The sequence below is a fragment of the Amblyraja radiata genome, chromosome 11 (assembly GCF_010909765.2).
Source record: "Amblyraja radiata isolate CabotCenter1 chromosome 11, sAmbRad1.1.pri, whole genome shotgun sequence".
Classification (NCBI taxonomy): domain Eukaryota; kingdom Metazoa; phylum Chordata; class Chondrichthyes; order Rajiformes; family Rajidae; genus Amblyraja; species Amblyraja radiata.
In genome coordinates this window covers 11,640,623-11,665,746 of record NC_045966.1, presented here as the reverse complement: position 1 = coordinate 11,665,746, position 25,124 = coordinate 11,640,623, and the positions used below count along the sequence as shown (strand labels likewise).

General features: G+C 41.7%; 1 protein-coding gene across 1 annotated transcript in view; it reads left to right on the top strand.

Annotated features, from left to right (window-relative positions):
• The first annotated feature begins 11,616 nt into the window (after positions 1-11,616).
• The window catches only part of pitx1 (paired like homeodomain 1), a 58,809-nt gene continuing 45,301 nt past the window's right edge, over positions 11,617-25,124 (top strand). Inside the window, exons 1-2 of the mRNA XM_033029326.1 lie at positions 11,617-11,804; positions 15,104-15,167. The gene's annotated coding sequence lies outside the window, so the exon portion shown is untranslated. The remainder of the gene's footprint in view (positions 11,805-15,103; positions 15,168-25,124) is intronic.

Here is a 25,124-nt window from a genome sequence, read left to right as displayed (position 1 = left end):
CTCTGAGGTCACAGTGTTAGTGAACAGAAAGGTGATCTAACAGCAAGGAAGCAAATTTATACATGGACATCGACAGAGTTGTAGTGAATCAGTAGGATTCCCCAGATATTGCTCAGAACCTACATAAGTGACCCTGATGGCATCAGAGATTGAACTACAAAAGGTGGGAAGCTGGAAAGGGTGCAGAGAAGTTTTACGAGGATGTTACCAGGACACGAGGGCCTGAGCAATGGGGAGAGGTTGATCAAGCTAGGACTCCATTCTTTGGAGTGCAGGAGGCTGAGGGGGTGATCTTATAGAGGTGTATAAAATCATGAGAGGAATAGATCGGGTAGCCGCACACTTGCCCAGAGTAGGGGAGTCAAGAACCAGTTGGCATGGGTTTAAGGTGAGGGGGGAAAGATTTAATAAGAATCTGAGGGGTAACTTTTTCACACAAAGGGTGGTGGTGGCTGTATGAAATGAGCTGCCGGAGGAGGTAGTTGGGGCAGGGACCAACGCAACGTTTGAGAAACATTTAGACAGGTATATTTCATAGCAAAAGGATTTGAGTATAGAAGCAGGGAGGTTCTACTGCAGTTGTACAGGGTCTTGGTGAGACCACACCTGGAGTATTGCGTACAGTTTTGGTCTCCTAATCTGAGGAAAGACATTCTTGCCATAGAGGGAGTACAGAGAAGGTTCACCAGACTGATTCCTGGGATGTCAGGACTTTCATATGAAGAAAGACTGGATAGACTTGGCTTGTACTTGCTAGAATTTAGAAGATTGAGGGGGGATCTTATAGAAACTTACAAAATTCTTAAGGGGTTGGACAGGCTAGATGCAGGAAGATTGTTCCCGATGTTGGGGAAGTCCAGAACAAGGGGTCACAGTTTAAGGATAAGGGGGAAATCTTTTAGGACCGAAATGAGGAAAACATTTTTCACACAGAGAGTGGTGAATCTCTGGAATTCTCTGCCACAGAAGGTAGTTAAGGCCAGTTCATTGGCTATATTTAAGAGGGAGTTAAATGTGGCCCTTGTGGCTAAAGGGATCAGGGGGTATGGAGAGAAGGCAGGTACGGAATACTGAGTTGGATGATCAGCCATGATCATATTGAATGGCGGTGCAGGCTCGAAGGGCCGAATGGCCTATTCCTGCACCTATTTTCTATGTTTCTATGGATAGGACAGGTTTAGAGAGATATGGGCCAAACACAGGTAGGTGGGATTAGTGTGGATGAGACATGATGGCCGGTGTGGGCAGGTTGGGCCGAAGGGCCTATTTCCACGCTGTAAGACCCTGTGACTGTATGATTCTACAATGATCCCCATTGACAAAAGTATGTGTGGGAGGGGGAAGCATGCAGCAGAAGCAGATATTAGTTCGGCAGTATCTGGAGAGTATCAGCCGTTGTACTAATAAATGGCAACTGGCATTTAAAGAGGGTGTCCAACCATTCAGATGGCTTTTAAAAGGAGGTTACAAAGGAGTGTGATTCATATTAACATCCTTCAGTTTGTTTCTGTCTATTTCTGTTTGTTTCAAAAAAAAATCTGTTTAAGTTGACTACATGGAATTTTGTTAGAGCAAAACCAACTGGAAGCAATTATTCAGTACACCGGTATAAAAATGTTGCATTAACACACACAGATTAAATGGCAAAATAAGTGAAACACCTACAGTTAATGATTGTATCCCTGCTGATATTAATTCTACCCCCTCTAAATACTGATAGATCCTCCAAGCCAAATCCACCAGTAAAGTCTTTACTATTCTGTGCATGAGCAGGAATATTTAACAGAGGTGGGTAGCAAGAAGCAAAAAAAGAAAAGACATAAAATTAATTAGAATTCTCTGTAAATATTGCTAGTTAAAAGGAGTGCTGATGGTATGTGTGCCTCTTTTAAAGGGGTGTCAAGTTGATAGAAAAGTCTCTGGCACTTTGTTTGTTTACATGTGTACAGTGCACTGGTGTAATATGTTGGTGTAAATTTCTCACTGTGAGCCTCAGGTAGTTTCACTCAGATGGAGTTGATTGAGAGTAAGGTACACAAAAATGCTGGAGAAACTCAGCGGGTGCAGCAGCATCTATGGAGCGAAGGAAATAGGCAACGTTTCGGGCCGAAACCCTTCTTCAGACTGATGGGGGGTGGGGGGGGGGGCGGGGAGAAGAAAGGAAAAAGGAGGAGGAGGAGCCTGAGGGCTGAGGGAGAGATAGGAAGGGGAGGAGACAGTAAGGGCTAACAAAATTGGGAGAAATCTATGTTCTTGCCCCCAGGATGCAGACTGACTCCCCAAGCGGAATATGAGGTGCTGTTCCTCCAATTTCTGGTGGTGCTCGCTCTGGCCATGGAGGAGACTCAGGACAGAGAGGTCGGATATGGAATGGGAGGGGGAGTTGAAGTGCTGAGCCACCGGGAGGTCAGGTTGGTTAATGCAGACCGAGCGGAGGTGTTCGGCGAAACGATCGCCAAGCCTCCACTTGGTCTCACCGATGTAGATCAGCTGACATCTAGATTGAGAGTAGTTCTCACAGTTCAATAAATTTAGTTTAGAGATGCAGTGCGGAAACCGGACGTTCGGCCCACCGAGCCCGCACCTACCAGCGATCCCCGCACATCAGCATTATCCTAGTCACACCGAGCCAATTGACCTACAAACCTGTGCGTCTTTGGAGTGGGGGAAGAAACCGGAGCACCCGGAGAAAACCCACGTGGTCACGGGGATACCGTACAAACTCCATACAGACAGCACCCATATTCGCGATCGAACCCGGGTCTCTGACACTTTAAGGTGGCAACTCTAATGCTGCTCCACGTGCCACCAATTAACAAATGACCAGCGCAACACATATTTAGTAAAGTGTGTTTAGCCGATCCATCACTCTCATGATTTTGACCATTTAACCGGGTGCTTCCACATCCCAAAGACGTGTGGGTTTGTAGGTAAAATTGCCCCATATGTGTAGGGAGTGGATGAGAAAATGAGTTACATTGAACTAGTGGGAACGGGTGATTGATGGTTGGCCGGGACTCGGTAAGCTAAAGGGCCTGTTTCCATGCTGTATCTCACTGGACTCTAAACTCTAAACATACAGACACACGCACTGCAGATAGTTTTACAGAGTCGACTGCCCGCCCCTCTAACGTCCTTACGTCCACGCCTTGTGTGTCTCTGGAGAGAGAGCGCGCGGTGACCATAGGGACTTTGGAGGCCTCCCGTGAACGCTAGTCACCGCTGGGTCTCGGCGATATGGATAATAATGATGCTACGTTGATACCTGAAGTTCACAAACTGCAGGGTGGTTCTGATCTAGGCAGCACTTTGCAACTGTGATTATGTAATAAAAGCTCATTGTTAAGGAATTAAAAACTGCAGATACTATCACTCTATATTGGACAACTGCCAGACACAAAACATCTAATTATATAGATCGGATAGTGAATGTAATCTCAATTTCTTTATACATAATCTGTTGATGGATTTTCAATGTTAATCAATTAGTGATCAAACCACTGCAAGAATAAATCCTGCATTTTGTTAATCTGAAATGAAATGTTTATCCAATTAGTTGTGTCACCCATGATTAATTGATACCTGTCACATTTCTTAGTCTGAATTTTACAGTGGGATAAAAAAGCAGAACCACAAAAATTAGACAGGCATTTCAGCAAAGTGAGTGCAGCAAAGTTGGAAATTTAGTTTATTTTAGTTTAGTTTAGAGATACAGAGTGGAAACAGGCCCTTCGGCCCGCCGAGTCCATGCTGACCAGCGATCACCCTTAAGGGCCTGTCCCACTTTCACGACCTAATTCACGACCTTTTTTACTCGTGGACATTTTTCATCAGGCTAGAAAAACGCCCCGACCTACTTGATGCCACGAGTGCCTACGACTAGCATCACGACCTACCTACGACCTACCTACGACCTCCTATGACATCGTGACGACCATGTTGCGAGTATGAGTCAAGGGCAAACTCGGCAGAGGTCGTGAATTAGGTCGTGAAAGTGGGACAGGCCCTTACACTAATTCTATCCTGCGCGCTAGGGACAATTTACAGAAGCCAATTAACCTACAAACCTGTGTGACTTTGCGATGTGGGAGGAAACTGGAGCGCCCGGAGAAAACCCACGCAGGTCGCGGGGAGAATGCGCAACTCCGTACAGACAGTACCCGCAGTCGAACCTAGGTCTCCGGCGCTGTATGGCGGCAACTCTACTGCTGCGCCACCGTGCCACTTCTAGGTGATGCTTTTCAAACGAGAGATTAAAACAAGGATCAAAACTGCATTTAGCAGAGGGAGGGAATCGGTAAACATCATCCCATGGCGCCACTTCAAAGAACATTAGGGGAGTTATTCCTAGAGCAATAACTACTATTTATCCCTCCCTCAACATTACTTTAAAAATAGTCTTTCTTGTCATTATCACGGTGTCATTTGTGGGGAGGTGGAGTCTTCATTACGACAGTAACTACATATCAAAACATACATAATAGACTGTTAACAGCTTTGACATATTTGGAAAGGGATAAGCAATGAAAAAGGTAAGTGCAGCCCCTTATAAAATATTTCGGACATCATTTGGGATGTGGTGCAGCTTGGCAATAAATGGGCTCCTCATTCTGGTTACTTTTATAATTTTCTTATCAATTTAATTAAAAGTCATATAAATGTAAGCTTAGAGGTTTTTTTTTAAGATAAGCCGTTAACATTAATATATTTGATTATAGTGTATTTCTCTGTTAAACTATTGTACAAAACACAGATAAATTTGGCATGTTTATGTATACATTTTAATTTTTATATGTTGTGGCATCATTTTATCTGTAATTATAATGATTGAAGAATAAATGTGCAGAGGCAGCTTTATGATGTATTTAACTTTTATAAAATGTGTTGTGGAAATGTTGCGCTGTAACAGAACTGTGGCTCGCCCCACTTGTATCTAGTTTCATCACAGTTGACCTGGAGAACCTAATCTTGTCACTTGTCAAATATGAAATAAATTAGGATTTTGAAGGTGCTCATTTCTTGCATATATTATAATTCTTGCAAACAAGATCAATTCGTAACCTGGATTCCTTTTTTAGCTTTGGTTCAATATCTTATCAGTTAAGTCACTTGCACGTAGTCAATGATGAAGATCGCAAAAAGTGGTGATCTCTGCCCGGGTACTAGCAGATCACGGGTACCGGCCTCCCCACCATCAAAGAGATCTACAAGAGTCGCTGCCTCAAAAAGGCAGCCAGCATCATCAGAGACCCACACCACCCTGGCCATGCTCTCATTTCACCCCTGCCATTGGGAAGAAGGAACAGGAGCCTGAAAACCATAACGTCCAGGTTCAGGAACAGCTTCTTCCCTACAGCCGTCAGCTATTAAACACCACAACCTCCAAATAGTCTCCAAACAACATAGACTTGGGGACATTATTTTTGCACTATTATTGTCTATTTATTTGTCTGTTTGTTTTATATTATATAATATATATTATATATATATATATATACTGAGCTTTGTTGCTGTTAATTATGGGTTTTCCAAGGTACTTCTTAAGGGGTTGGACAGGCTAGATGCAGGAAGATTATTCCCGATGTTGGGGAAGTCCAGAACAAGGGGTCACAGTTTAAGGATAAAGGGGAAATCTTTTAGGACCGAGATGAGAAAGTCATTTTTTCACAAAGAGTGGTGAATCTGTGGAATTCTCTGCCACAGAAGGTAGTTGAGGCCAGTTCATTGGCTATATTTAAGAGGGAGTTAGATGTGGCCCTTGTGGCTAAAGGGATCAGGGGGTATGGAGAGAAGGCAGGGATGGGATACTGAGTTGGATGATCAGCCATGATCATATTGAATGGCGGTGCAGGCTCCAAGGGCTGAATGGCCTACTCCTGCACCTATTTTCTATGTTTCTATGTTTCTACTACGGTTACACAAGTTCACATATCTGTTGTGCTGCTGCAAGTAAGAATTTCATTGCTCCGTTTCAGGACATGTGACAATAAAACTCTCATGACCCTCCTGACTCTTGGCTTCCACGTTGATATGACAGTGAAGCTCCATCCCTCTTTATTCATTTCAACATGCCTCTTCATTCATTTCAGCCATTGCCCACCTGGGTTAGACTTCCCTAAACTAGTTCCATTCACATCAGTGCCATTAGCCATCTATATGCTCATCACATTCCCACTTTCTTGCGTTTGCACAAATGACAACTGAGTTTTGCCCAAAGATTTATCCTGCACGTCACCAGTCCCTCACCAGCAAACCAAAACTTTTATTTTTCATCAACAATGATCGGTGGCAATGACATTCAAAACCTCTACTGGTTGCAGCACACAGCTCTATGACTACAGTCATCACCTCTTCTAACTCTTCCATGGACTACCATTTGTTGCACTCTTTGCGTAAGGTTTAGGTTTAAGTTTATTATCATCATAGGTACTGAGGTACAATGAAAAGTTTTGCTTTGCATGCTATCCGATCTTTACATATCTCTTGGTCCCCTCTCCCCTGACTCTCAATCTGAAGAAGGGTCTCGACCTGAAACGTCACCCATTTATTTTCTCCAGAGATACTGCCTGACCCTCTGGGTTCTCCAATTATTTGTGTCTATGTTCAATGCAAACCAACATCTGCAATTTGTTCCTACATACCAAACAGTTACACTGTACATAAATACAATCAAGTCAAACTCAAGTGCAATAGATGCAATGGGGAAATTTCCTCTAGGGACATTTCCTCCAAAGTACTTGGGGAAAAAAATAGCAATTGCCTTTGCATCATGCAACTAACTCCATTCCCTACCAATGAATCCATTCCTGTTGAAATTTGCTCCCCATGTCGAAGTGCAGATCGAGTCCGGTTCACTCATTCACAACATGCACATAATCTGAAGATACTGTAGATACTAAATGCTGGAGTAACTCAGCGGGTCAGGCAGCATCTCTGGAGAAAAAGAATGGGTGACGTTTCAGGTCGGAACCCTTCTTCAGACTGAAAGTAGAGGGGGGGGGGAGGGGGGGGGAGGGAGGGGGGGGAGAGGGACTAGAGGTAAGAAATGACCAGAACAAGTAATGACGGAGTTACTCCAGCACTTTGTGTCTATCTTCGGTATAAACCAACATCTGCAGTTCCTTCCTACATAAGCTTCTCTGCTAATGAGTCTGTTTCAAAATGTTCACCCAAATCACTGTGCTCACTATTTCTGATTCTTCCTCCAGGTCAACAATTCTCCAAGATTTCAGAAAAATTCCGATGTTGGCTTTTTGCATATTTTGAGAGAACTAGGGGTACAGGTAAATTAGTTCCCTGATGAGGCATACAGGTATGTTCATAAGTTCATGTCATAGGAGCAGAAGTAGGCCATTCGGCCCATCGAGTCTACTCCACCATTCAAGCATGGCTGATCTATATTACCCTCTCATCCCCATTCTCCTGCCTTCTCCCCATAGCCCTTGACACCACTGCTATCAATCAACTGAACCATGCTACCAAGAACTAGAGAGCAATCCTAAGCTACTATCTACCCCATTGGAGACTCTTGAACTATCTTTGATTGGACTTTGGTGGACTTTATCTTGCAAAAAACTTTATTAGAAACATAGAAACGTAGAAAATAGGTGCAGGAGTAGGCCATTCGGCCCTTCAAACCTGCACCACCATTCAATATGATCATGGCTGATCATCCCACTCAGTATCCTGTACCTGCCTTCTCTCCATACCCCCTGATCCCTTTAGCCACAAGGGCCACATCTAACTCCCTCTTAAATATAGCCAATGAACTGGCCTCAACTACCTTCTGTGGCAGAGAATTCACTCTCTGTGTGAAAAAAAAATGTCTCATCTCGGTCCTAAAAGATTTCCCCTTTATCCTTAAACTGTGACCCCTTGTTCTGGACTTCCCCAACATCGGGAACAATCTTCCTGCATCTAGCCTGTCCAACCCCTTAAGAATTTTGTAAGTTTCTATAAGATCCCCCCTCAATCTTCTAAATTCTAGCGAGTACAAGCCGAGTCTATCCAGTCCTTCTTCATATGAAAGTCCTGACATCCCTGGAATCAGTCTGGTGAACCTTCTCTGTACTCCCTCTATGGCAAGAATGTCTTTCCACGTTATTCCCTTTATCATGTATCTGTGGATGGCTCAATTATAATCATGTATTGTCGTTCCGCTGACTAGTTAGCATGCAACAAAAGCTTTTCACTGCACCTCAGTGCAAGCGACAATAATCTAAACCCAAACCCATACTAATTTTTCCAATCTCCCAATCTACCTCGTTATAGCACTGACACTTTTTTTATCTGCATTTTTTTAACCTGTTTATTTTCTCTTTTGCAGTGCCTGATGTACTGATGTACAGTATGATTTGCCTAGATGCAAAACAAAGTTTTCACAAGGTAGACATGATGGTGAAGAAAGCAAATGCCATGCTTGCTTTCATCGGTCTTGGCATTGAGTACATGAGTCAGGACTTTACGTTTTACATCTGTAGGAAACATTGGTGAGACTGCACCTGGGATATTGTGTGCAGTACCCATACAATAGGAAGGATGTAATTAAGCTGGGAAAAGGTGCAGAAAAGATTCGCAAGGATATTGATGGGACTGTTGGACTTGATTTATGAGGAGAGCTGGGATAGGCAGAGGTGGTTTTCCCTGCAATGGATTAGGCTTAGGGGTGACCTTATTGTATTGTATTGTAATTCATTTATTAGCCAAGCATGTAAAAATATACAAAGTATGGAGGTTTATAAAACGACGAGGGAGGTAGACAGGATAGATAGACACAGTCTTATGTTCTGCCCAAGTTCGGGAGACTGCTGGGGACTTTGCTGGCTTTACCTTGCACTAAACCTTATTCCCTTATCATATACTGTATCTTATATACTGTAAATTGATCGATTGTAATCACGTGTTGTCTTAGCTTTTCAATACACTGTATCTCGCTGCACGCGACAAGAAACTACACTGAACTGAACTGAGTCCAAGTCTAGAGAAGGCATGGGTTTAAAGTGAGAGTGTGGAAGTTTTACCACACATCTTAATCTCTTTGATGTTGAAACCTTGAATTAATAGGAAAAGGAAAGAGATGGGTTTTCATTTCATGAAATGTTTTTCAGTATTTCAGGGAGTCGTCGAGTGCTTTATACCAGTGAGGTACCGCGAAGGTACGGCCATTGCTGTTAAATTGCAAGCAAATTCCGCAGCTAATCCTAATCATCTTCCAGAGCAAGCAGCAAAATAATATTTGAATGGTGTTCTTATTCCAAAGATCGATCATACCATGAAATCTATCCTTATTATGTTTTCAATAGCCCTAGAGTCTCCAATGGATAGATAGTTAGCCATGGAGCCATTTATTTTTTTCCTATTCTCTCAACAAAGCGGACAAGAACGGACTTTAAAGTCTTATTTGAAAAATAACACTTGTGCTTAATCCAGTCCTACCTCTGAACTATACTTAAATCTCAGCCTAGATTATGTACTCTTGTTTCTGACTCAAAGAAGCGAATTAACCCAAGATGCCAACTTAGTTCTATCGTCTATTTCATATTTTTTAAAAGCATAATGGAAATGAACCGGCGCTGTAATGAATTGAAATGTCACCGAGGCTGTTGTTAATTTGCAATCTCAGTTTGAGGATATTTATATGTATAAGGTTCAGCAACAGTAGAAATTAGGCAGCGTGTGAAAAATTACCCTCTGACCGTCTGGAGAGTGTGAAGAAGCTCTATGTGATTTTTCAAAATATGCACAATTTTTCATCTCTTCGCCGGTGCGGTTTTTTTTTCTGTTTGAGAGCTAAAGTAGAAACGTTAACCAATTAAAAAAATAAGAATGTTAAGCATAGCAAGAGTACGGAAGGTCCAGGAAAATCACTGCGGGAGATTTTAAATATACTGGAAATAGCGCTGGAATGTAATTTCATGCACAATGCGTTTGTGGTGGATTTGGGATCTGAGGCTGGATTTATGCAGTCACTTTAACAAGTTAAATCGATGTGCATCCGTCCATCCCGAAGTGGCAATTGAACACACGGGAAACCTATTCAAAGCACAGAGTACTGGAGGAACTCGGCAGTCAGGCAGCATCTGTGGAGGGAAATGGACAGACGACGTTTGAGGTCGGGATCCTTCTTCAGAGTGAGGATGCAGCCTGGCCCGCTGAGTTCCTCCAACACTTTGTGTTTTGCTCAAGATCCCAGCATCTGCAGCGAAGCCCGTTCAGAAGTCAAAGAGATGAGTGGGCAGGAATTGCAGATGCTGGTTTACACCGAAGCTGGAGTTACTCCATGCTGGAGTAACTCAGCGGGACAGGCAGCATCTTTGGTCAGAAGGAATGGGCGACTTCAGGTCGAGACCCTTCTTCAGACAAGTTAATGACATAGGGTATATCGTTAAACAAATTTATTCAGCAAATATATAAAAGACGAAAGCAAAAACACGGCGACTGTAGTAGGAAGGAACTGCAGATGCTGGTTTAAGCAGGACCGGCAGCATCTCTGGAGAGAAGGAACGGGGGACGTTTCGGGTCGAGACCCTTCTTCAGATTGTCGTATATGAGCAAAATAACTCAATCCAGTCTTTATAACATATCAGTCACAACAAGGTACTTTAAGGGATACGACAGTGATTCATTGCAGAACCGAAAGATTGCCCTGGAACTTGCAGGATGAAACTTAATTATAATTTGTCCCTTCCGCCTTTATCCTCATTCCAATCCCACTGTTATAAGGAACTGCAGATGCTGGAAAATCGAAGGTACACAAAAATGCTGGAGAAACTCAGCGGGTGCTGAAGAAGGGTTTCTGCCCGAAACGTTGCCTATCTCCTTCGCTCCATAGATGCTGCTGCACCCACTGAGTTTCTCCAGCATTTTTGTTTACCCACTGTTTTAGCTCAGGTGGAAGGGAGAGAAAATGTACCTCGCTCGCTACCTTGTACCTCCCGGCGGCTCAATCGAATCCATGCGGCGGGTAAAATCTAGGGATAGGGTCAGATCTCTACCTGGTGATGCGTGAAGCGAGAGTGCCCCACTTGAAAGATTATATGTCAAAGATAGACACAAAATGCTGGAGCAACTCAGCGGGACAGCCAGCATCTCTGGAGATAATGTATTTTAAACCAAATGTGGTTCAAACTCGCCCTGCGGAAGCTGGAACTTCACGGAAACCCATCGGATGAGCATATTGTGAACGCATGCAATCAAAATAGCTTTGACCTTTTCACGAAGGTGAAATTACCCATGTTAATGCGTGGATGTGTTCGTTGAGACACAGATGTATAACAAGTGCTCAAGGTAAAACATTTCTGTTTAGATTTAAACAAGGCGAACAAAAACAAATGAAATATTATTTCAACAGGATTAAAGGGAGAGGGAAGAGTGCAAACGGCAATATTAAGGATGTGGGAGGAGTGTGGAAATATTCATTAAAGCTGTTGGGGTTTTTTTTAATGTTCGACCCACGGAGGGTGGTCGGCCCTGTGAAGGCAGGCAGCTCGTGGAGGGTGTTCACCAACTCACGTTCTCTCGGTTATAACACTGCCCCTTGCAAAAACATGGCATCTCGCCTCCGTCGCAGAACCATTGCTGACTGGGAAGCGAGCCACGTCCCGTGGGTGGGGAGGGTTGACGTCAGAGATGGCAGGCAGGGAGACAGCTGGCGGGCCGGAGCTGCTGAACCAACCCTCCGATCGAATCCCGGCTCCGCGCTAACCCCAAACCCTGCGCGCAATAACACGGGGTTTATGTCTTTTCATGTTATTTCAACTAACGTGGAACCAAGGATACCAATACACCACAGACTCAGATGAATGGTGAGTCCGGAGTTTATTCCTAAACATGTACAAAGAGAGGTGAGGTGGGGGTGGGGTGGGGGGTGGGGGTTGAAACACGTGCGTTTGTTCTAGTCATGCAATTTCTGAGATTTAAGATGAATCAGTGCACGAACGCGGCAGGAACAAAAAAATCCCCGCATTTCTGAAGCATGTCATGCAAATATCCAGTGTTTTGGAGAATGTAAATTAAACAAGCATATCGAACTCATTGTTTTAACTTCTCTTCGGGTCTCATTGCAGTTTTTTTTTTAAGATGCCAGTCATTTGCAGAAATATTTTGTTTACTGTCAATTGAAATAGATATTTTGAAGAGATTAGTTTCCAGGCTGTAGTTCTGCGGAGACTCCGGGTAGTTTCTGCATCGGGCAGTATATTCAAAGCATAAATATACCAGGCAGAAATTCTCGAGTTGCCACAAACAGAAAGTCCGATCATAATATTCCCCGAGGGTTAACTAGACTGCGATAAGCAGAGTAGGGGAGCAAATCGTGCCTTGCGTTTGTTTTATCGCCTTTTATTTAAAGAGTTAAAACTCAGTTACTTCCTGCTTTGCGTTATTGGTTACAGAGCAAGTCGTCTAACTGAGGATCAAACGTGACCAAGATAAAGTCAGAATTGTAGAACTGATACCATTCTGCGAGAGAGACAGGGGTTTGACCACCGAAAAAATAACATTGCACGCCAGATAAATCAAATTCCAATCATAGATGCTCGCTGCAGACCTCGACTCAACCAGGGACGCTTGGCACAAATCGCCATGTGGTTGAATTTATAAAGGGGGAAGGAATAAAGCTAAAATAAACTAAGAAATGTGAAATAAAATGCAGAATTCAGGCTTAGAACACCTTAGATTGAAGCAGGGGGGAAAATCAAAACAGTGAATAATTATAATCTGAGTCACATCCAACTAAGAAAGGGTTTTATTTAGGCGACTGGAATTTAGCCCAGTTTCATCCTAGACTGCTTCAAGAGAGGAATGTTGGTCGGTCATAAAGGAAGGCAGGACCTGTTCATTTCTTAAACTAACACAAACAATTCCGCAGTGTTGAGGAATTCGGTTACAAATTTCTCTATCAATATAGCCCGGGTGAATGTGCCGTTCAGATATGTGGTCGATGTCACTTCACCCCAATGCATTTATTTTGCACGTTCTCGGTGCAACACGCATTCGGTGATTTTTATCTCTATTCGGCACGGCTTCAGAAATCAAGTACAACAAGAGTGACTTTATAAAATCGTCATTTCGTTTTCAATACTTTTAATAAAATCATAGCTTATCCGCGATTTGCTGTTATATAGCAAGGCTCTTGAAACACTGAGAATATGTACCTGGCGGTCAAAACGTTAGCGATAATGGTCCATATTCCCCGTAACGTTATTCAAAAAATGTCTCGTGAACCATATAATATACAAATAATAGATTGGTATTATTTTTTATTAATATGTTGTCAGTAGGACTCGTTTAATCCTTAATGTTACAATTCATATGTTTATATTAATCCGAATATTATCAGTAATTTTGTTGTTGTTTTTGTTTTAAAGCAGAACAGGTCTTATTATTCTTCATGTTTTGTCCTTCCGATTAAAGAGAAATCGGTCACAGTATGTTGCAAAAAAAAACCTCTGCTTAATTGTAAATGTACAAAGGATGCCGAGTTAATATGAATTTAAATTTACAAACGAATGACAAGAGAAGACTTTCATTTTGGGAAAAAAACCGTTGTATCTGTACAATGTTTTAAAATAACGACGCACCTAGAGACATTGAACGCATGCATTGTTAAAGTCCAGCAATAAACAACGATGCAATTTGGTTAGAGTTGGTACCGCGCTGATGGGGCACCAAAAAATTGTCAGGCGTATAAGGAGGGTATCGTTGTTCTTTAAGGGATTGCACTAAAATATTTACTGCACAAACAATTACTATCAAACAATAACGCGACCGAGGAGACGTAGTACTTAAATCTGATTAATAGCAGTAAGGAAACGAAATCGTACACCACTTGGACGGAATCAGACACAATTTCATTGATTGCAATATCATTGTGCATTTGTTCGTGGATACAGTCGCTGAATTTACAACATAATATTTTTTTGAGGTTTAGTGTGGAGTTTTTGATTACATTTTTTAAACGATTGGACGTGTTACATGGGTTCTCTGTTGTCAAATGTTCGAGACGTGATCCGATAAAGCAAATCTTCTCAGAAAAGTGTTCTCAAAAATGTGTGTGTGTGTGTGGTTCACGATAAAATATAACATAATGAAATCTGGTGTATGTCAGCTTTCAGGTCAGCGTCCAGGTACAGTTTCTGCCTCGACGCCAATTCTGGAATGAATAACATGTAAAATGATGGGTTAGTTGAACAATATTGGAAGCTGATGGTCCATATTTTACAGGGAGATTTGGTTAGATCGATTTGTATTTAGAGTCAAGGGCAGAGTGTGTGTATTGTGTCGTCTTCCTCGTGTGGCGATACCAAAACAGCTCCAATACAATTGTTGCTCTTTCTGCCATTTCTCCTTGGTGTACAAGGATCTGTGCCGCCAATTAGTGTATGCAACCGTCTGAAGAAAATGAATCGTAGACGGTAAAAATGAGTCTGGGTTATTGCTACCCTGCCGTTCTTATTCAAACTCTCTTCCTTAAATGGGAAACTCGGGGCGAACGAATTGACTGCTCGGTTGTTCCACCCGCAACGATTATGATTTTGTTTTCAGTTTTCGCGACCTTGAATTTTTATCTCGAGAGAAAAAAGCATTCATTTTTGGAGGGGGGCGGGGGGCACAAATACACATGTAAAAAATCGCAATGAAACAAATGGTTGGAGTCTGAATGTAATCTCTTTCGCGATAACGAGGAGCTCGGTTTAAAATTTTCATCTCTATTCCTCAGAGATTTACTTCCACCGAAAATAGCTCGCTTGTCGATGTAATAGAAATATTACCGTCTAGAACTGTCTGCGTCTTACTCAGGGTATGTTAAGAAACAAGGAACTGCAGGTGCTGCTTTACAACAACAACAAAAGACGCAACGTGCTGGAGTTTATTAGTATTTGTTGATCTAAAATAACTGCAGAACGACGTACACGAGAATTTCCTGAATAAATATTAAAATCCTACCTTCGATTTGTAAAAGCAAACATCAATGGCTTAACATCCCAATTGCGAAAACGGGCGGATTGCGAGCAAGATTTGTTGCCACCGGTTATTTCGTGGTAAGACACAGTTATGCTATGATCCTTAGGATGACCAGTTCTTGTTTTTATTGTGCTACCAGAGATCCAAATTCCGGTCGAAACGAAAACATCAGAGGAAGAATAGGGCCTTTTGCGCAAATTCAGGTAAGGACACTTATATTTCTGGGACGTTTAGACGCTGTTAGCGAAGATTCTTTATCTTGTTGCCGTAGATGCAGGTATTATCCGACGAATCCCTTGAAATACTATTCGGGAATTAAGCGAGACGATTAGATATTTTCATAAGCAAAGTCCAGGGGAAAAAAAGAAGATTCATTTGTAGTTTGTACTTTCCAAATCACGGCAGCGGTTCAGGTATAATTTTTTTTTTAAATCGGTATAACTTGTCCATCTTATTTAGTTCAAGTTCCCGGTATATGACTTCGCCCTTTGTGTGCAGTATTTCTTTGGACTATTTAAAATCGTGCCCATAATCAGGCAGGCAGGCAGGCAGGCCGTCCCAATTTAATTTTGCACTGAAAGTTTCACACGTAAAATTCCGGAACCCAATCATTAGTTCTTGCTTTGCCCTCGCCATTTAGTAAGTCATCTTGAAGGCGAACATGGGTTTAATTTTGCCCGCTGAGTTACTCCAGCATTCGGTGTAAACCAGCTCTTTCCTGCATATGCTATTTTTAAAAAGCTTTTCGATATGAAATGATTTTGGGGATATCTATCAGACGCGAGATTAATTGCCATCCTCAATAGGTTGAAAAACGAATACTATATCTGATTATGAACCACTGTTTCGTAATCTCTGCCGATCCTAATATAAAGACCAAATCAGACATCAAATCGCTTGTATAAATCGAATTGTTTTATATCCATGTTAATTCCTACATCAACCCTCAGGTCGTATAATACTGCACAAATATTATTATTATTAATTACTTTAAAAATATATATGACTTCATTTTGATTGAAATAATACAAACCATTAACGCTTCCTCTGTTAAGGTAACATACAGAATGGCGGAGGTAAAATTAGGGGTGTAGACAATCATAAAACGTAGCCTGGAAATTGAAATGGAGGAAAGATGAATGCAGTAATTATATATTTTTTTTTTTAAAGAGAAAATGCACGCTTTATGTTTTCAATTATTGCAGCTATAACTAGTAATGAAGTTTACTTCATATGTGTGGCCTCTGATGGCTTGCATGTTTTAGGGTTTTCGAACGATAAATTGCATTCTTGGGTTCAGTAATAACCACCTTCACCATGCACTTGTCATAATGGTCACAGCTGTAAAAGCCATTGAGGATCAAAGCAGCCAAACCAAACCAAATATCTAGAGGAATCTAGCTTCCAACTCATAAACAAGGAATTTCAATAAAATTTCAATAACCAAAATTAAATTGCTCGCCAGTCAGTTTACATCTCAATTAAAATGTCCGTCATGTGCAATTGACTGAAATCATCAAGCCAGTTTTTAGCTAGAATGACTTATACGTTAGAATAAATACATAGAATTGAAAATTGCCTTAGCAGCTGCAAAATATATTCATAATATTAGCAGATGCCTTGTGTATGTCTTTCCTGCATGGGCAATAAATTACACACATCTTTTCTGTGCAATGTTCTGCTTCTTTTCATTAAATTGCACTTTATTTCAAAGGCCAGAGTATTTCACACATCATAACACAACTTTAATTTGGAGCAGAACAGAAATGGGTACAATAAATCACAATGGTGTTTGTACAAATTCATATCTTGGTTTGTTTTCATTGGCATTTCAGAGAGAATTAAATAAGCAAAGATAATACGCAGAAGAAAATGCTGCCCAATTCAATAGACTGTGCCTGTGAGTTTTGTGTTGCCTTTACTTACTGTTAAAGATGTTTCTGCGTTGCAACCTTTTAGCTGCAACTGCCAACAGCTCACTTCCAATTCACGCACTGCAGAAGTTTTGTGAAATCGGCCTCTCGCTCGTGTCTGTTGATGGAATTGGGAAAACTGTACGGTGTCCTAATCAAACTGGTCTCCCCCGAGATAGAGCCAGGTCATCATTTCTTCTTTCAAAAATGTCAACATCCATTTTGTTTCTCAACTTGTCAACTTGTTTTAATAACTTTACTTAAGATGGAAGGGAGAAAGGGATGGGAGGAGTTATTGGGCTTAGCCGCGCAAGATAGCCGACTGATCATCGGGAGATACTGTTCGCTCATTAACTCAAGAGTGCTTTAGTTATGACATCATTTTACATCCAAACATTAATTTGTCTCCTTCATGCTGCCAGTTGCACGATCTCTTCCAGTGCAATTGACACATGTAATCCCCCTTCTTTATTTTCAGCCAAAATGAGATATCAGTACGCTTATTGATATCTTTCAGTCACCCATGCTAACAAGACTTAATTCTCTTGAAACTGATGGTTTAAGCAGCCTGGAAGCTGACAAGTGAAACCGAACACCATCATTGCGAACCAAACCTGATATTTTACTCTGATAATGAATGAAAACTCTGGAGGGACATTTTGCTTCAAAAAATCGGGGATCAAAAGCTTACAGTGACACTTTTAAGGGACCTTTGCACAAAATTACCCACATATAATAATGGAAGTATGGAGAATGGGATGAATTATATACAGTTAAATTGCCACTTTTTTTACATGACCTTGGGTGGGTGTGGGTGAAAAACAGGAATATAAAAGCATCCTTTTAGTGTTTAGAAGACAACCAAGTCTCATAATGCCCTAAGGTATACAATTATCAACAAGCTATTCTCAAACCATTTGAAACTCCTGAGGAATACAATGTAAATTTGGTCTGAGAGACACCATCACAAATGCTTACATTTAATTGCATTTACATGAGTTATGCTTCTTCACCTTTTTTTAGTACAGTGTGAGAGCATTTTATATGATTTGTCTATCTTTGACTTGCTTGTGTTTTTTACCATATATAAATATGATACAACTCCAGGAATTGGAGCAAGTTATCTAATTGAGATTATGCATAGGTCAGGAAAAACTCATAAATTTGAGATGCTGCATTTTCAATCCCCCTTTCCTACTGCACATGCTAGGAGCAATGAACCCCAGAGCAAGGGAATGACTAAGGAAACAAACAGTCTGACAAAGGGTCTCGACCCGAAACGTCGCCCATTCCTTCTCTCCAGAGATGCTGCCTCACCCGCTGAGTTACTCCAGCATTTTGTGTCTCTCTTCGGAATGACGAAGGAGATCCATTGGCCACCTAATACCAAATATAGATGAGGCAGTTTGATTAATGTTATGATTGGCATGGTCTTGAGGTGCACTGAGTTGGAAAACCACCAGATATAACAAGCTATAGAAGTTTCATGGCAACCTGATAAAGTAAGGGTCACACTATCACAGCTCAATGCAAGATGCAAACTAGATAAAGCCCAGAAGCTCGAACTCGAGGTGTGGAATTAGCATGCAGCACTTTTGCTCTTGAGATCTGCTCCAGCCTGGACAACAGTTTTATATCCATCTGAAATGCTCTGTACATTTCAAGACTGTATGAGTTAGGCCATGATTCAATGCAGCGACTAGCGAATAGAAGTTCACAACACTTGACCACCCACAACTTGGCTGAAATTCCCGTTAAATTAAATTTTTCAATCACAGAGCTGGTTACGCAGAATATAAAAATGTTATACAGGTTCAGCAAAGAACAGCTCTCTTAAAATTGGATTTCGGGCACACCAAATAAATAATTGCTCTAGTTCCTTTATGTTCAAAACTAGTGGAGGCTTTTTCAATGCATTTACTTCATCTGAGTTTACTTAGATCCCCAAGCAAGTGTGTGTATGTCTGTTTATATATATGTGTAAATATATATAAATATTTGTGTGTGTGTGTGTGTGTGTGTGTGTGTGTGTGTGTGTGTGTGTGTGTGTGTGTGTGTGTGTGTGTGTGTGTGTGTGTGTGTGTGTGTGTGTGTGTGTGTGTGTGTGTGTGTGTGTGTGTGTGTGTGTGTGTGTCCAAATATATATGTATGTGTATACATAGGATAGTTATATGAGGTATACAGGCTACAAATTGTATATATATAATGTATGTATGTATGTATGTGTGTGTGTGTGTGTGTGTGTGTGTGTGTTATATATATATATATATATATATACATATTATATATATATATATATATATATATATAATTTGTTAACCTGCATACCTCATGTAACCATCCTTATCATTCTAATTTAGCTTAATTTAGTTCATTGGCACGTGTACCGAGTCATAGAGAGACACAGTGTAGAAACAGGCCCTTCGGCCCAACTTGCCCATACCGGCAACATGCGCCAATATGTCCCAGCTACACTAGTCCCACCTGCCTATGCTTGGTCCATATCCCTCCAAACCTGTCCTATCCATGTACCTGTCTACCTGTTTCTTAAATGTTGGGATAGTCCCAGCCTCAACTAACTCATCTGGCAGCTTGTTCCATACACCCACCACCCTTTGTGTGAAAAAGTTTCCCCTCAGATTCCTATTAAATATTTTCCCCCTCACATAAACTGTGCATCCACCCGATCTATTCCTCTCGTGAGTTTATACACCTCTATAAGATCACCCCACATCCTCCTTACTCAACCTCTCCCTATAGCTCAGACCCTCTAGTCCTGGCAACATCCTTCTCTGTACCCTTTCCAGCTTGACAACATATTTCCTATAACATGGTGCCCAGAACTGGACACAATTCTATAGGAAAGATGTTGTCACCAAGATGAGGTACAGTGAAATTTTTTTTTTGTTGCAAGCTATCCAGTCAACTGAAAGACTATACATGATTACAATCAAGCAGTCCACAGTGTACAGGTACAGGATAAAGGGAATAATGTTTAGTGCAAGAAATAGTCCAGTGAAATCCGATTAAATATGTAGGAAGGAACTGCAGATGCTGATTTATACCAAAGGTAGACACAAAATGCTGGAGTAACTCAGCGGGACAGACAACATCTCTGGAGAGAGGAAATGGAAACAGCAACTGAACCATCCTACCAACGATTAGAGAGCTGTCCTGAACTACCATCTACTCCAATGGAGACCCTCGGACTCTCTTTGATCGGACTTTACTTGCTTTAACTTGCACTAAACTTTATTCATGTTATTCCCTTTATCATGTATCTGTACACTGTGGATGGGCCGATTGTAATCATGTGTTGCCTTTCCATTGACTGGTTATCACACAAGAAAACCTGTTCACTGCACCTCTGTACATATGACAATAAAAGAACCTCATTTATAATGCAATTGTTGCTTGATTCCATTTGGAAAGAATATAAATATTTCCAATGGCCAATATGAATATACTATAATTAATAAAACATTTTATTAATACAATTGAAGCTTTACATGGAATTTCTGATGGGGCATCACTATCATAACAAATAATATCAAAAAATATAAATAATTTTGCAATCAAAATGTCAGCATCTTTCACAATATTATAACTAGCATTCTTGCTATTGTTTAAAGAATATATTGGATTAGAATGAAAGTGCTTCAATATTATCTTCAAATTTGTTTTATTGAAATATTTAAGAAAGAACTGCAGATGCTGGAAAAATCGAAGGTAGACAAAAATGCTGAGAAACTCAGCGGGTGAGGAAGCATCTATGGAGCGAAGGAATAGGTGACATTTCGGATCGAGACCCTTCTTCAGATACTGAAATATAATAATTTCTAGATTGGGAAAATAATTTCACCTTGGAGGGGATGCTACCCTTCCTCCTCTTTGTTCTGGGTAACATTTAGGCAACCTTGGTATTTATTACACATCTTCATGAGCTAAAACATGGCTTGCTCTTTGCATAAGAATTCAGCTGGGCGTACTCCAACATTTCAGTCCAATGTATCATTGTAAATGTTTAGTAGTCCTAAAAATAAAGCTAATCACCTACTCAGTTCATGCATCCTCATTGACAACTTGCTGCTAAGTTCCAGCCTTATTCTCAGTTCTAAGGTCTTGCATGTGTGTGTGCGTGTGTGTGTGTGTGTGTGTGTGTGTGTGTGTGTGTGTGTCTGTGTGTGTGTCTGTGTCTGTGTCTGTGTCTGTGTCTGTGTGTGTGTGTCTGTGTCTGTCTGTCTGTGTCTGTCTCTCTCTGTATATATATAGTGTGCGTGCATACATATACGCACATACACATATTATATGCATATACATTATATATACATGGGTACACTATACATGATATATGTAACATACATATATATACATAGGTATACTGGAACTAGACCTACTAATAAAACTTTGGCAGTTGTCAAACCTTTAAAAAGTTCCTACCACTTTCTTTTGGTTCAAATTCCATCTTTCCCAGCTGTACTTTGAGTGATTCACTTGCGTTCACTACTTCCTACCAGCACCATGACCTCTAATGTCATTTGATCTCTCCAGCTATAACAGACCACCCCTCTCCCTTTCACTGCAACTTAAAACTGGGTTTACTTTTGACTTTTCCCTGCTAATGAAAGGTCACCAATCTGAAACATTAGCTGTTTCTAACACCACAGGTGCTGCCTGGTCCATTGAGCATTTTCCGCTCTTATCTCGGCTTTCCAGTTATCTGTAGTATTTTGCTTTCAGAACAGCTATTAATGTTATCCAGTCAAACATCGCAGAAAATGGGCTCTGCAGCCCAGCATAACCATGCTGAACATCAAGTACCCATCCATACAATCCCATTTACCAGCACTGGGTGTTGAGTAGGATGCATCGAAGTGCTTACATTTGGGACGGCATGTGACGGACAAGTGCTTACATTTGGGACGGCAGATGGCACAATGGGCTAAGTGTTCGGCTGGCGACCGGAAGGTAGCCGGTTCGAATCCCGCTTGGAGTGCATACTGTCGTTGTGTCCTTGGGCAAGACACTTCACCCACCTTTGCCTGTGTGTGAATGTGTGTGAATGTGTGTGAGTGATTGGTGGTGGTCGGAGGGGCCGTAGGCGCAGATTGGCAGCCACGCTTCCGTCAGTCTGCCCCAGGGCAGCTGTGGCTACAGAAGTAGCTTACCACCACCGAGTGTGACTGAGGAGTGAATGAATAATGCGATGTAAAGCGCCTTGAGTATTAGAAAGGCGCTATATAAATCCCATCCATCATTATTATTATTACATCTAGGGAAACCCATACTGAAGTGTACACAAAAATAAATGTCACTGTACCTCGGTACATGTGACAAATAAAGTGCCGTTGAACCACTAATCCCTTACCTTCATAGACCCATATACTTTGCAAATTCGAGTGCTTGTCCAAATGTATTATAAACGCTGTGAAAATTCCTGCTCTCAAGCAGTGTATTCCAAATTACAAACTCCCATTCGGCAAAAAAATAATTTCCTCAGTTCTCCTTTCCCGTTATATTTCTCAACTGCAAGATCTGAATCTGGGTTTAGACGTCAATGCTACGGGTCACTCACGTTGAAATACCATTAACATCAAACCCTCGAAAATGCTTAAGAAGGAGCTGCAGATGCTGGAAAATCGAAGGTACACAAAAATGCTGGAGAAACTCAGCGGGTGCAGCAGCATCTATGGAGCGAAGGAAATAGGCAACGTTTCGGGACGAAACGTTGCCTATTTCCTTCACTCCATAGATGCTGCTGCACCCGCTGAGTTTTTCCAGCATTTTTGTGTACCTCTAAAATGCTTTTCTGTTTAATGGACTTTGACCCCAAGAGATTTTATATAGGTGTATGAACAAGCAGAGAATGGAGGGATATGGATTATAGGGAGGCAGATAAGAGTTGGTCTTGCTACATGTTGGGCACAGACATTGGTGGTGGAGGGCCTGTTCCCGTGTGGTACTGTTCTATGTTCTATGTTTTGTGTTAAGAAAACAAGGGCAGCACATTGGTGCAGCGGCAGATTTGCTGCCTAAAATGCCCCTGTCCCATTTAGGAAACCTGAACGGAAACCTCTGGAGACTTTGCGCCCCACCCAAGGTTTCCGTGCGGTTCCCGGAGGTTGCAGGTGGTTACCGGAGGTTGCAGGTAGTGGAAGCAGGTAGGGAGACTGACAAAAACCGCCTGCAACATCCGGATACCGCACGGAAACCTTGGGTGGGGCGCAAAGCCTCCAGACGTTTCCGTTCAGGTTTTCTAAGTGGGACAGGGGCATTACAGCGCCAGAGACCCAGGTTCAATGCTGACAATGGGTGCTGTCTGCACTGAGTTTGTACGTTCTACCTGAGACTGCTTGGGTTTTCCCCGGGTGCTCCAGTTTCCTCCCACACTCCAAAAGCATACAGGTTTGTAGGTTCATTGCCTTCGGTAAAGGTTGTAAATTGTGTAGAAGAGTTCAGTCTACAGGAATCGCTGGTCAGCTCGGACTCAGTTGGCCAAAGAGCCCGTTTCCGCACAGTATTTCTAAACTGATCTAAACTAAACTAAACAATGATAAACTAACCCATAAAACATATAACAGTACAGCGTAGGAACTAGTCTACAGTCCGCAATGTCAGTGCCAAACCTGGAATCAGGATAAAGTCATGTACATGATCCACATCCATTCATTCCCTGCATATCCGTGTGCCTCCAAAAGCTTCTTAAATATCACTATCACATCTGCCTGCACCACCACCCCTGACAATGCGTTCCAGGCCCCCACCACCCTCTGTAAAAAAACTTTCCCCACACATCTCCTTTCAACATTGTGCCCCTCATCTTATAGCTAATCTCTCTCGTCTTTGACAAACGCACCCTGGGATATGGGTTTTGTCTGTCAAGGGCACTTAAGAAATGTTAAGAACTCTTCAGAGAAGTTTTAAAAATTGGAATAAATTCCACAAATGTAAATCATTGCAAAAACGTATAAATGATCTGAAGCTCATTCCTCTCCATCGTTACGAGTGATAACACTATTGCACCAGGTTGAGCATGGTACGCAATTTCTGAGCAGACTCTCCAATGTAGTTGCAGGGAAAATGCTGCAATTCCGCTCGCCAGTGCCTCAGCACTCCAGCATTAGTGTCCAGTATGGAAATTGTGTGGAAGAGCATGTGTGGGATCACATTTGCATGCACAGTGGTGCAGTAGTAACGCAGGCAGTTGAGCCAGTAGGTTACAGGGAAATAAGTGGGGGATGGGACTGAAATGGCTAGCATCAACATGATAGCACAAATGGCCTTCTTCGATTGTGTGAGGGGCAGCTGTAGAGTTGCTGCCTTACAGCGTCAGAGACCTGGGTTTGATGCTGACTACGGGTGCTGTCTGTACGGAGTTTGTACGGTCTCCCCGTGAAAGGAGTGATATGGAATATGTTAAGTCAGATAAGAGGTTGTCTTGGCATCATGTTTGCACAGGCGTTGTTGGCCTTTTCTTGTGTTGTTGTGTGAGAAATGATAGAAATAAATAGAAATCCAGAACATGGTGACAATTATGTGCTGCCCTGGTCTACGTTTAAAACTAAAGATAAACTAACCCATAGAACATAGAACAGTAGTTTGGTTGTTGAGTTGAGTTGAGTTGAGTTTATTGTCACGTGTATCGAGGTACAGTGAAAAGCTTTTTGTTGCGTGCTAACCAGTCAGTGGAAAGATTACACGTGATCACAATCGAGCTGTCTCCAGTGTACAGATACAGGATAACAGGAATAATGTATAGTGTAGGATAAAGTCCATTAAAATCCGATTAAATATAGTCCGAGGTTCTCCGATCCTGTAGCTCAGGATCACTCTCTAGTCATCGATAGGATGGTTCAGTTGCCTGATAACAGCTGGGAAGAAAGTGTCCCTGAATCTGGAGGTGTGATTTTGCACACTTCTGTACCTCTTCCCTGATGGGAGAGGGGAGAAGAGGGAGTGAGACTTATCCCAACAACAGTAACAGGCCCTTCAGTCTACAATGTGGACAAATGATGGCAGCTTCATGCAGAACTGCAACATTTCTCTTCAAATTGTATTTTAGGTATAGAAAGAAAATATACCAAGCAACAGTGGCAGACGATAACATGGTCATATTTATAACAGTGAGAGCTTGTGGTTTGAACTATGGTTCGTGTCACGAATAGTAGCCTAATAATGGACCTGTCCCATGATGCAAGTTCATTCAAGAGCTCTCCCAAGTATAAAAAAAGATCAAACTCGTGGTAA